At 38.9% G+C, this 11,201-nt stretch overlaps 2 long non-coding RNA genes across 2 annotated transcripts; both read right to left on the reverse strand.

Moving 5' to 3' along the window:
* Positions 1-2,659: 2,659 nt before the first annotated feature.
* Positions 2,660-4,602, reverse strand: LOC131257324 (uncharacterized). Its single transcript, XR_009177314.1, has 4 exons — positions 4,505-4,602; positions 4,305-4,388; positions 3,290-3,374; positions 2,660-3,122 (listed from the first exon to the last, which is right to left on the reverse strand). It is a non-coding gene; the product is annotated as an uncharacterized LOC131257324 (long non-coding RNA).
* Positions 4,603-9,714: 5,112 nt separating this feature from the next.
* Positions 9,715-10,473, reverse strand: LOC131257325 (uncharacterized). Its single transcript, XR_009177315.1, has 2 exons — positions 10,387-10,473; positions 9,715-10,253 (listed from the first exon to the last, which is right to left on the reverse strand). It is a non-coding gene; the product is annotated as an uncharacterized LOC131257325 (long non-coding RNA).
* Between the last annotated feature and the right edge of the window lie 728 nt (positions 10,474-11,201).

Genomic DNA, 11,201 nt, shown 5'->3' on the forward strand with positions numbered 1-11,201 from the left:
TTGCAAGAAAGGTAGGGGTTTTGGTTAGAATTCTTGTCTGGATACAATGGACAGTCCGGATTGGCCGTCCGATCACGATCACGAAGGTCGTATGGCCCACGGTGATCGGTCATCCGTTACGCACATACGTGCGTAAGGAGTTACGCTGGGATGCTCGGACGGTCCCCTGATCATCTCTAGAGAAGAGATCCACTCCGTCCAATAGACTCATGTCGAAAAACCGTTCGACCATGGGCGTTTTTGTATTGGATTCAGTGTGACCCACCGAGTTTTCAGTAAACCATCTGAATTGTATTTGCACGGTGAAAAATCAATCATGCTGCTCTCTTCAAATTATCTCTTCTAGGTCCGCATTATCTGGGCTGTTGGAGTCTACTGAACGGTCCAGATTAGCCTGAAGACCTCAGATGGTGGCCCACTACAAGATCACAGCTGCTCGTTCCTTGAAACAGAGCCTTCTCTGTTGTGAGCAGCAAGTTGCGGTCAAACGGCTTTTGACCGCTCGTGTTAGTTCAGTGCATAGCGCGTGCACAGTCGAATGTGCACTCCTGGCATGTAAAGTGGGCCCCTTATTGATGTATATGTGAAATCTGATCCATCCATCTGTTGTCCCATCTCAGTTAAGGGATTGAGACCAAACATGAAGTATATCCAGATGTTAGATGGGCCCCAAATTGGAGATTAATGGACTGATTTGTTCGTTGGCCCATTTCCCAAGATCTCCAGTGGTTGAAATTTAATATGTATGGTTTATTTATATCTCCCAGGCCATGTATGAATTTTTGAGCCAATCAGATGGCGGGAACTATGTGATTTTGTATTCTTCACCAATTTTGGGCCTCTTTAACGTGAATGGCTTGATTTTCTCAGATCCCTAGCATGTAAATTCTTCAGTCTTGGTTCTCTGGAGTGTGTCCCTTGCTCTGGTGACTTCGGAGTGTCAAATCCATGCTTTTGATACTATTTTTCAGTCCACGCTCCTGATTACATCCTGCAATAAAAACACAATTAAATTATGACATTAAGCATTATCATGAACGTAAAATCAGGCAATAACTGGGGTCTGATATGTAATATTTGACCCTCAACAATAACACACCCACTACATACACTCCTACCGGAGGCCTCCTAGAGGACTTGCAAGGGTGAGAAACACCTTAGACCCAATCCTACAAAGAAATGATCAAAGGGTCCTCTGGACTCTAGATACTTACAGATAAGAGGATGAGTCCCATTCAGCACATTGTCGAAGATCTCCTCCTTTGTTGATGAAGAGTCTTCTGCTTCCTTGATCCGCAACACAGATGATGTACCAATATACGGCGTCGGGTTAGGTCAAGGTTAAGACAGAATTCTACTCTATTAAATATTTTCCTATAAGGGAGATAGAGTGATTCCAGTCATTTATGCATTCAAGGCATCCCAGCTTAATGATTTGCCATTAAGGTAATAGCTGGAGGATCCTTGAATGTGGAAGTTCATTCCCCAATCCACTTTATTGAATATCAATGATGAGGGTGGATTGGAGGATGAACTCCCTTGAGAGAAAGGGCTTTGGGTAAATGATCTAAAGTTAAACACTCAAAAGCACTCTCTTCTTTCTCTGCCAGCAATAATAGACAAGTCCTCTTTATATAGGCAAAAGGTTCTAACGGATATAAAACGGTCACATTTATGACAGAGTTCGATATCATCGATCGTATACTCTCGATTGCATCGACATTTCGCTTGATGACACAAACTCAAATGCCATTCGCTTTTGAAACCTTTTGCCAGCTGGTCGATGGAATTGAAACACGTGTCGATGTCATCAGATTTCGAACTCTGATTTCATTGATGCGCGGTTCGATTCATCGACATTTGAAAATGAGAGAGACTTGCTATGAAATATTTCAGGTTTATAAGAATGATCGAGGGACCTTCGATATCATTAGAATTTGAATGTCGATGATATCGATAGCTGTGTCGAGGCATCGAAAATTTCAAAGAATTTTTGTTTAAGCTTGCTGGACAGTTTGTCCCAGTTTGCTGCCATCGAGACTGTACTGATATCATCGATATTTGAATATCGATTATATCGAGTGACCCTCGATCATAGATAAACTATCCTGAAATATTTTGCTGGAAATCTTCGTGCCCATGACTGATATCATCGAGAGTCTTCTGATGTCATCGAGATTTGAACTTCGATGGTATTAAAGAGGGCTTCGATATATCGAAGCATATACACTACCAAAAAACTAGGTAAAGGCTATGGATAAAAGCCGTAGCTAAAGGCCTATGGCTACGGTTATAGTCCGTAGCACAACTGTAGCCATTGGTGTCATAATCGTAGGTCTTAAAGCTATGGCTACGGTTTTAATCTGTAGCCATAAAGGCAATAGCTACGGATTAAAGTTGTAGCAATACTTTCCGTAGCTCTAAAGTATATACAGCTACGGATTATATCTGTAGCTAAAAGTAGAGTAAGAACCGTAGCAATAGGCTGAAATTAGAAACATCTACGGTTTCCAGATAAAGGGCTACAGTTAATAGTCGTAGCTACTGCCTATTTTTTTAAAAAATAATTAAAGAAAATATAATAATGGCATCTCTTACCATTGTAGTACATGACCTGATAGATCAACTCATATAAGCTAATATAGATAAATACTTCATGGCTAAATCATTTATTCATTCAATTAAATGCAATCATTCATTCATTCAATCAAATACACTCATTCATTTTAATCCATTGACAAAAGTACAATACTAATATAATAGTTATATGTCTATTTAAAGTTCTCATTGACAGCAAGATCCAATGCCTTCTCGCAGCCAAATAGCTTCTCAACAATCGCAAGCGACAACTCCATGGATGTGCCTTTACTGGTTATCAATTTTCCATCAACTAACACCTTATTCTCAGCTTCGCTTTGATCTGAAAGCTTACTGCACATGGTTGACCACCTCACGAACTGAGCATTGCTTTCATATTGCAAAACCAAACTTCATCAACATACAGCAAGTGTGCAACAGTTATGCTAAAATGCAAAATGCAAAATGTCAAAGACAATCCATATGTCAATAATATATACCTTCAGGTTGCTCAACATTTTCACAATAGCAGGATTAAAATATAGCTGCATAGAAGGAAATTTAGGTACTTACATAGCAGGCAAAAAAGAAAAAGAAATAGGTAGGAAGCAAGACTAGGAGCCAAAGTCCAATACATAGTATACTCCGGTAGGTAGCGATGTTTTTCTTTCACCCTGACTGGGAATTAGAAAGCAGGTGGTTCTAAATTTACTTGATTGGGAACTAGAGAGCTAGGTTGGACATTCCTCAGATGGTAATTCCCTTGCAGGGACAATCGGCAACTCACATTTCACAACCTGCAGCAGAAACTTTAATTAACAAAGATAAAATTGGAGCAGTTAAAATAATTCTATAGCAAGATTTATGCATTCTCGTTTCTAAATGAGACTGTTCCTAGATATCCAACCATCCATTTGTGGTGGATGGGAATCATGTACACAACTAAGTTTCAACTTGGGTCACATGTACGAAAGGTGACTAGGATGTTCCAAACTAAGAGATTTTCCTATGCCAAACATGCTGTAGTTGATGGTTTTCTGTCCATTATTCTATGCCAAACATGCTGTAGTTGGTGGTTTTCTGTCCATTAATTTTCCTATGCCAAACATGCTGTAGTTGGTGGTTTTTTGTCCATTTTCCTAGCACAAGCATGACTCGTCGGATGATTGAGTTGGCTCATGTGGCATGGGTATACACATGTTGTGATTCACATTTTTTTTCCCCTCACAAATTACTTTAGCAATAATATGAAAAGTTCTAAAAAGAGCTTGAAAGGTGTTTAAATGTCAGGGTGCATTTGGAAGCTTTGCTTTTGGAATAGAGAATGGGCAATGTGCAAACCCAATTGCAATTTGGGGCAGCAATAGAGCATAAAAGAAATCTGACTTAACACAGTTTGCATTTTCCTGTACCAACCCAATTAATGTAAAGCAGATGGGTTCCGCTCGAGTAGCATGCCAATTCCAACTTGGCAATCCTTCCAAACAGGCCCTCAAAGTGCAAATAGAGATTTGAATCCATACCACCCCAATTTGTACCACACATCAATATGAATGTTGCCAATGGCGCTAAACAGTCTTGATTGTGCTTCCAAGGGAATGATCCAAGCCCACTTGAAAAATCATTACTAGTTCCCCTAGTATACTGGTAGAACATAATGCAAGAAAAATCTAAAGTAGTAACTCAAGCAAAAACAAGCTAAAAGTAAATAAAAAAAAAATACTCACCATTGGGGCATGAATTGGAGTTGGTTCAATGCCAAGATCAAATGGGTTGGTAGTTTTTGATATCTGAGGAAATGCAGGCATTGACTGCAAGAAAAATCCATATTTTCCATTATTGTTAGGTACCATGAGTGACCAAATGCAAAACACATGCGCTGCAATAGTGATAGAAACAATAGTGATTTTCTTGGCATATGAATTACCATTGCATGCCAAATCCCATTCCATGAGGTGTAGCAGCTTGCTAACCCGGAACTGGTACATTGGGAAATAATGATAAAGAATTCCTTTCTTCTCCCACGGATTCCTACTTGTGAAACAAGCCCCAAGGAAATTATGATTAGGTGTTCTAATTTTCCTTTTCTTTTTTCAAATGCTAATAAAAAGAGATGAACCCTAAGCAAACAATCTACCAAACAGGGTTAAAACTAAACAAAGAACAAACCTTATAAAGCTTGTTTCTGCAGTCCACAAGCAAAGCCAAAATAAGTTTCTCGATTAAGGTTACCATGAAAAAAAATAAGATGAACAACAAACTTACTGAAACTATTCCAGAAAAAAATTAGATGAATAGCATACTTATCGAAAATGTTCCAGAAAGAAAATTAGATGAACAATACCGAAACTGTTCAAGAAAAAAATCATGAGTGGGCCTTATGGATGGACTTAAAAGCTCCAAATTATGGACGGACTGATAATTGTTTCATTGAATGCTCCATCATCACACTTTCTGATGCCTCAGTTCCTGTCCTCAATTGATTCAGCTCCAAATTATGTTTTAAGTTTGCTAAACTTGAAAGGTCACCATCACTTAGTATCACTTGCATTGAATGCTCCATCATCACACTTCTAATCGCTAGATATGAATCATATGATATGAGAAAGCAGTGACATTAACAATATATCAGTGAATGGAGCTGCATTTCAACTTTTGAATTCTCAATGAGTGGAATGGCCATTTTCCCAAATGGCCATTGTGTTGATTTCTTCTATTAGAAGAAACAAGCTCACCTGCCATTTTGGGTTAGTTTCATGGACTACATCTAATTTGGTCTAGCATTGTCTCTCACCTCTTTTCACACATTTAATTTGGTCTAGCATTGTCTATCACCTCTTTTCACAATTAAGAACTACATCTAATTATATGCAAACATAATTAAAACATCTTCAAACAAGTACCAAATTCCTTCACAGCTTTCTCACTATTATAGTAATGATATGCATGTAACCCACTTACTTGAGATGAGGCTTAGATGATGACCATATGCATGTAACCCAACTTGACCCAAGACCACAACAAACAGGGTCGTCCCCAAAAGCATATTGTAGATAATATTTTACTTTATTATAAAAAAGCAATTTATCTGTTCAATATGCGTGAACGTTATTGTTCAAAAATCAGCAAAAACTGTTAAAATGTGAAATTTTTGGAAAATCAACTGAATAGGCCCTAAAAAACACAAATCAAGTATGATTTGACGGGTTAGAGAGACTACATCACAATACAACAAAAGAAGAAGGAAAACGGATATAAAAAGTAATGGTTTGCCCCTTTGACTAATAAAATCAAAGAAGGGGTATTTATAGATGTATCATCTCACAACAATACAGTGTGCCATATCAAAATTTGGGCCAAGCCATTTGAAAACTCGTATGTGTATGGGAACCCATTGATATGGATCAAATGTAAACATATTGGCCAATCTGATACGAATATTCAAATCCATGAGTAGAACTGAGCTACAATTTCTGAACCTTAGTGAGATTGCACATTTTAAACAAAAATCAATCACTGAATAGGAACGAAATTATGTTGTGCATGAACACAATCCATAAGATGTAGTAGAATTAGTAATGTAGAATAGAGCCTAGATTACAAGCACATGTAGAACAAGTGAGTTTGGGCACATCTTATGTAACGCCTTGAAATCGGGGGTTGAGAAGGAGCCCAACTCCCGAGTTCCAACACATCACTTATGCAACATAAATAATGATGATTAAATGTTGTCCGTATTAGTGCATTAAACGTGAGTGGGATTATACCAAATCAACATATGATACTCCAGAGACAGTTAAATTACGTAAGCGGAAGACTATGATAAGTATATAAAATGTATAAGTAATTGTACGTCCCCAGAGTATGAAAGTCACTAGGTTAAGCATTTACATGTATAATTCCAAAAATAACAAAATGATAAAATGTGATATCATCTATCTATATCCCTATAGCCCCAATGCGCAACTCCAGGTCTATATAGACCCGCCAGAGAGTTGCATGTAGGAGAACTCCTCCTCGTCATCATAAAAGTCCGGCTCCGATACATAAGCATCACCATCATCTGCAACTACAATAGGGTCTGGTTGGTGTTCAAAGCACCGTCCCAGAATGTGGGAGTGAGTGATCAACTCAGTGGAGCTATAAAGCAAAGGTTAACATGTTATCAATTTAGTCAAGCAGTAATGATAAAGCAGTACAACAATCATGTCCTAAGTACTCTTGTTAATGCAAGTATGAAATGCGATAATGATGTATGCCCTTGCTTGCACTCCCTCAGCGACATTATCTCATGGTCATGGCATGCAACACTCCCCCTGTGCTCAACTCCAACGCCAAAGGCACATGCAATGCGGTGCGTGTGCGTGATTAGCCAAGTTCTTAGATAAGCATATTCATACAACAGGATTGGAAATCTAAGGTACCTCCCTTTATAACATTACCCCAAACATTGATCCATCTAGGGTCGTCAGTCCTAGTTAGTCACATACGAAGAATAGTTCCAGGTAGCTGCGGAGCGGTTCGTCACCTCGATGTAGGCCTGGTTTATACTCGAGGTTACTACGAAAAGGCTCGTCACCTTAACGTAGTCCTAGTGTATACTCGAGCTCACTATGGGTTCTTCACCTGATCGTAGGCTGACAGCTCGAATATAGTGTCTCATACCACCGTATTCAGCTCACAAGTTTAGTTTGCTCACTGGTCACTACGGGGAGGCTCGTCGCCCTAGCGTATGCCGACGGCTCGACCACAGTATCCCATACCACCATGTCCGACTCATGAGTCTTAGCGGATCGAGGTACCAAGGTTAAACGGGCTCACATTGGTAAGTTGATACCTTAGGTTCAAGCAGTAGCGTCCATACATGGTGAACACACATTAGGCCATTCGGGTTACTTGACAAGCTCGACTAGTACGAGCGTATGTTGAGTTAATCGACATGGAGCGCGTAAGCACTCCGCATTGGCCTAACCACTGTCAATAATCACCGTACCACTTGGATTCATCGGAACGTGTCCAACACGGCTAGAACAGTTCAGCCTCTGATCGTAAACCATTGCTGATCGCTTGGACTTCATCGTAGCCCCAATCACACTTCAAAACAATAGCATTCACATATGATAGTCAAAGACAACATGTGACAACAAATCCAAATATAAATCTCATTTGAGCGTTTTACTAACACATAGTGTACATGTAACATACATAGGCATTTCATCCACAAATCACATAATAGTATGATAGGTTACATAAAGGAAACTGTAACTATAGATAAGGGAATTGAGAATCCCATCTCAACACCCTCGTCAAATACATTTCAACAAGCATGTTCTCATTCAAGCATTTTATCAAACACTTAAACTACACATATCAATATACATGTAATATATTGGTTAAAACATATATTTTGGCAAGTCCTTTCTCAAAGGAGTTGTCACACCCACAACAATCATATACTTACAATTAATAATCATAGCAAGTATAAATTCAAATTTCATATTCATTCAAACATTTCAACAAACACATGAATTGCATTATAATCAACATAGTATATATATGTGTGTGTGTGTGTGTGTGTGTGATATGTAGAAAACATCGTATCTAAGCATACGTGATAGCAATCAAGTTAGACATAAATCATTATTGACATTAAAAGCCTTGAAAACCATAACCTAAACGTTTATAGCCGCACCTTTCGCCTGTAGACTCGTAACGAACTCAGTTTAAACACTAAGCCTTTGTCTATGACACAACGGCAACCTATTGCATGAAATAAGTTAGATATTTCATCACTTTCTCTATTAGAATCTCTAAAACAGGTTAAGGTTAGGATTTTTTACCCAAGAACGGAGTCAAAATCGTCGAAATAGCGATATAGAAAGGCTGATTCAGCACGTGGGGTGGTGAGATTGAATCCCAGGGACTGTCTCCTACTTTCTCTCTCACTTTCTTTCTCTTTCCTTCTCTCTTTGCCCTCTTCTCTCTCCTAGGGTTTGGAATTCGTATGGAATGAGAGAGGGGTGAGTTAAGGCCCTTATATAGGCCTAAAACTGATGAGATTGGCCCTAGGGCCATGGTATACTTAGGTTATAGCCAAAAGTTGGCTGTTTCGGTCCAACGAAGCGCATCTGGAGGCCCCTTTTCTGCATACGATCGGGAGTAAGTCCCCTGACGATGGATCTACGCTAGGTTAAGTTTTCAGTCCGATCAGATTTATAGATTGACCGCGAAGGACAGTTTCAGTTCAACGGTCATCGACACTTGATCAGGGTCACAAGTACATCGACCTGTGTTGGGAAATTTTCCTGATCCAAGGGTGTAGTTGGGTCAGAATCTGACGGTCTGTAGCCTTAGATTTGGCCTACAAGTGAACGACTCAATTCACTTAAGTTTCGGTTCATTTCCTAAAGATATCACGTTCCTCACACACTCCGCTCCGGGCTCAAGTTGTGCATTAGTAGATACTATTAGGACTTGGTTTCTGAGATGGTAGTCAAGTCCAATAAGGCGGTCATAACCGTATAGTTTTGCGGTAATCGGACTTTCGACGCGCGGTCCAGGTCCGATATAGAGTTTCGTGATGCTCCTGAGAGCAACTGGGTTTTAAGATGGATCCTATGTTTTTAGGCAATGTAGCATTAGCGGTTCTACTAGTTTTGGGTCTTACAATTCGTATTGAAAGCTATCCAAGTTAATTCGATAGGTGATTTAGTTTAGCACTTAATTAATCTTCGTTAAATTTCTAAAGGATTTGGTCCTTAGTGATTTCTGCCTGAGGTGGTCCTCGGGTCTTTATATGGATTTTTTCGAGATGTTACATCCTGGCAGGGCAAATTTACTTGGTCCTATTGGTAAGTCTAGGCAGCTACAACATTGACAACAATAGTAAAACTCAAGGTCTGCACTAGAGATTTTCAGAAACTAGGATTCCTAGTAGCTGTACTACATGAAAAATGTTTTTCAGCAAAGCAGAAAAGTCAAAATCATCCATTTCTCAAACTTTATGCGTAGCTTCAAAAACCTAAACCAATTGCTAAAAATTGATTATAGATGTTGATGATGATGATGATTCATTTCCAGAAGCTGGGGAATGAGTACCTTATGCATCATGGGCACCCATGCATGGTCTTAGCAAAAACCTTTGAGAAAAGGGGTAGATAACAACTTGTATTGCCACAACTCAATAAGTTGGGACAATTATTCCACCACACACATGGCACATATGCAAGTTTAAAGGTGGATGGATCTCAACAACATAAAAATACTAGTCATTTTCAACAGACAACATCACCCTTAAGAAAATGACTTCAAACTGGTAAGAGATGCTTCCATGATAAGATCTCCTTCTTCATCACCATTTTCATCATCTACAACAATCACAAACTAGAGAATAAATGACAGGTTAACTATAGTTTGAGAGCTACTGGGGCCTGCTTTAGCTTGGTTGCAATTGGGGCCTGCCTAGACAGTTCAGCTACCTAGACATCGCAATTGGGACTTGCTTTAGCTTGGTCGCATAGTCAGATTCGTGGAGGATTGCTCATAGATGGGCCAAGTATGTTGTATGTACTTGGGACTGAGTAGCATTCAAGATACCAAGCTGCCCATCAAAAGGAAGAGGACCCAGTGAAGAGTGTGCCCAAGGATCATGTACTTCCTCAAAAAACAAATATTACCTAAAAGTTGAACCCACCAATTATGCCATCCATATTCAACACCTGTAAAGAAATCAACTTTTGGACATCATGAGTGGGCCATGATGGACGGACTTAAAAGCTTTCTAAAATAAAGCAGGACAGAAAACACCACCTCTCCAGCAAAGAAAAGATGAGGCTGTATCCTGCTTTCCATAGTATTGAGTGTAATCTTCACAAAAGGAAAGAGGAATGTAGTTAATATCTAGCAAAAATGAACCCAAAAAAAGGGAGCATGGAAGTAGTTTAGAGGCTAGGGAGGCTTTCAATAGTGGATTGACAATGCAACTATTGGAGTTAACTGTAGAATTGAGTATTAAATATACCTTGAAAATGAGTTTTGATCTCATTTAAATATATCAAATCTTGTGTTTTGATCTCCAAAATAGGCCTGAATATAGTTGAAAAATGAGTTCATAGGCTTCCTATACCTTCAAATGAAGAAAATACCTTGACAAGTACATAAAGAACTATACAATTATCCAATACAACTTAATTACACCTTTCATGTACTCTATGATCCAAATATCCCTCCAAAATATCTCTGAAACTTTTTTTGCCATGATGAATAACCATAGGTCAACCATGGTCAGCAAAGGTTTGACATGCATTGGCCAGCCCCGATCTTCATTTGATCCATTGATTGCAAAACAAAATTTACCAACATCATTCAGTGCATGGCTACAAAAGTCTATTTCAAAATGTTTCCTAAGAGATGAAGGCATTGCACCATCTAATTGGTACTGAAACACTTGTTCTGTTTCAACATCATCCAGAATTAACAAATTCATACTTGCTAAAGACTTGACAAATTCATCCTCCAGTTGTCTAAGATGATTTTTAAGCTTTCCAAGTTTTGCTGCAAAGCCCACAACATGAACAGAAGTAAATATCGAACGGAATTACTAACGTCAAGGGAAAATAATAAAA

This window comes from Magnolia sinica, chromosome 10 (genome assembly GCF_029962835.1).
Source record: "Magnolia sinica isolate HGM2019 chromosome 10, MsV1, whole genome shotgun sequence".
Lineage (NCBI taxonomy): Eukaryota > Viridiplantae > Streptophyta > Magnoliopsida > Magnoliales > Magnoliaceae > Magnolia > Magnolia sinica.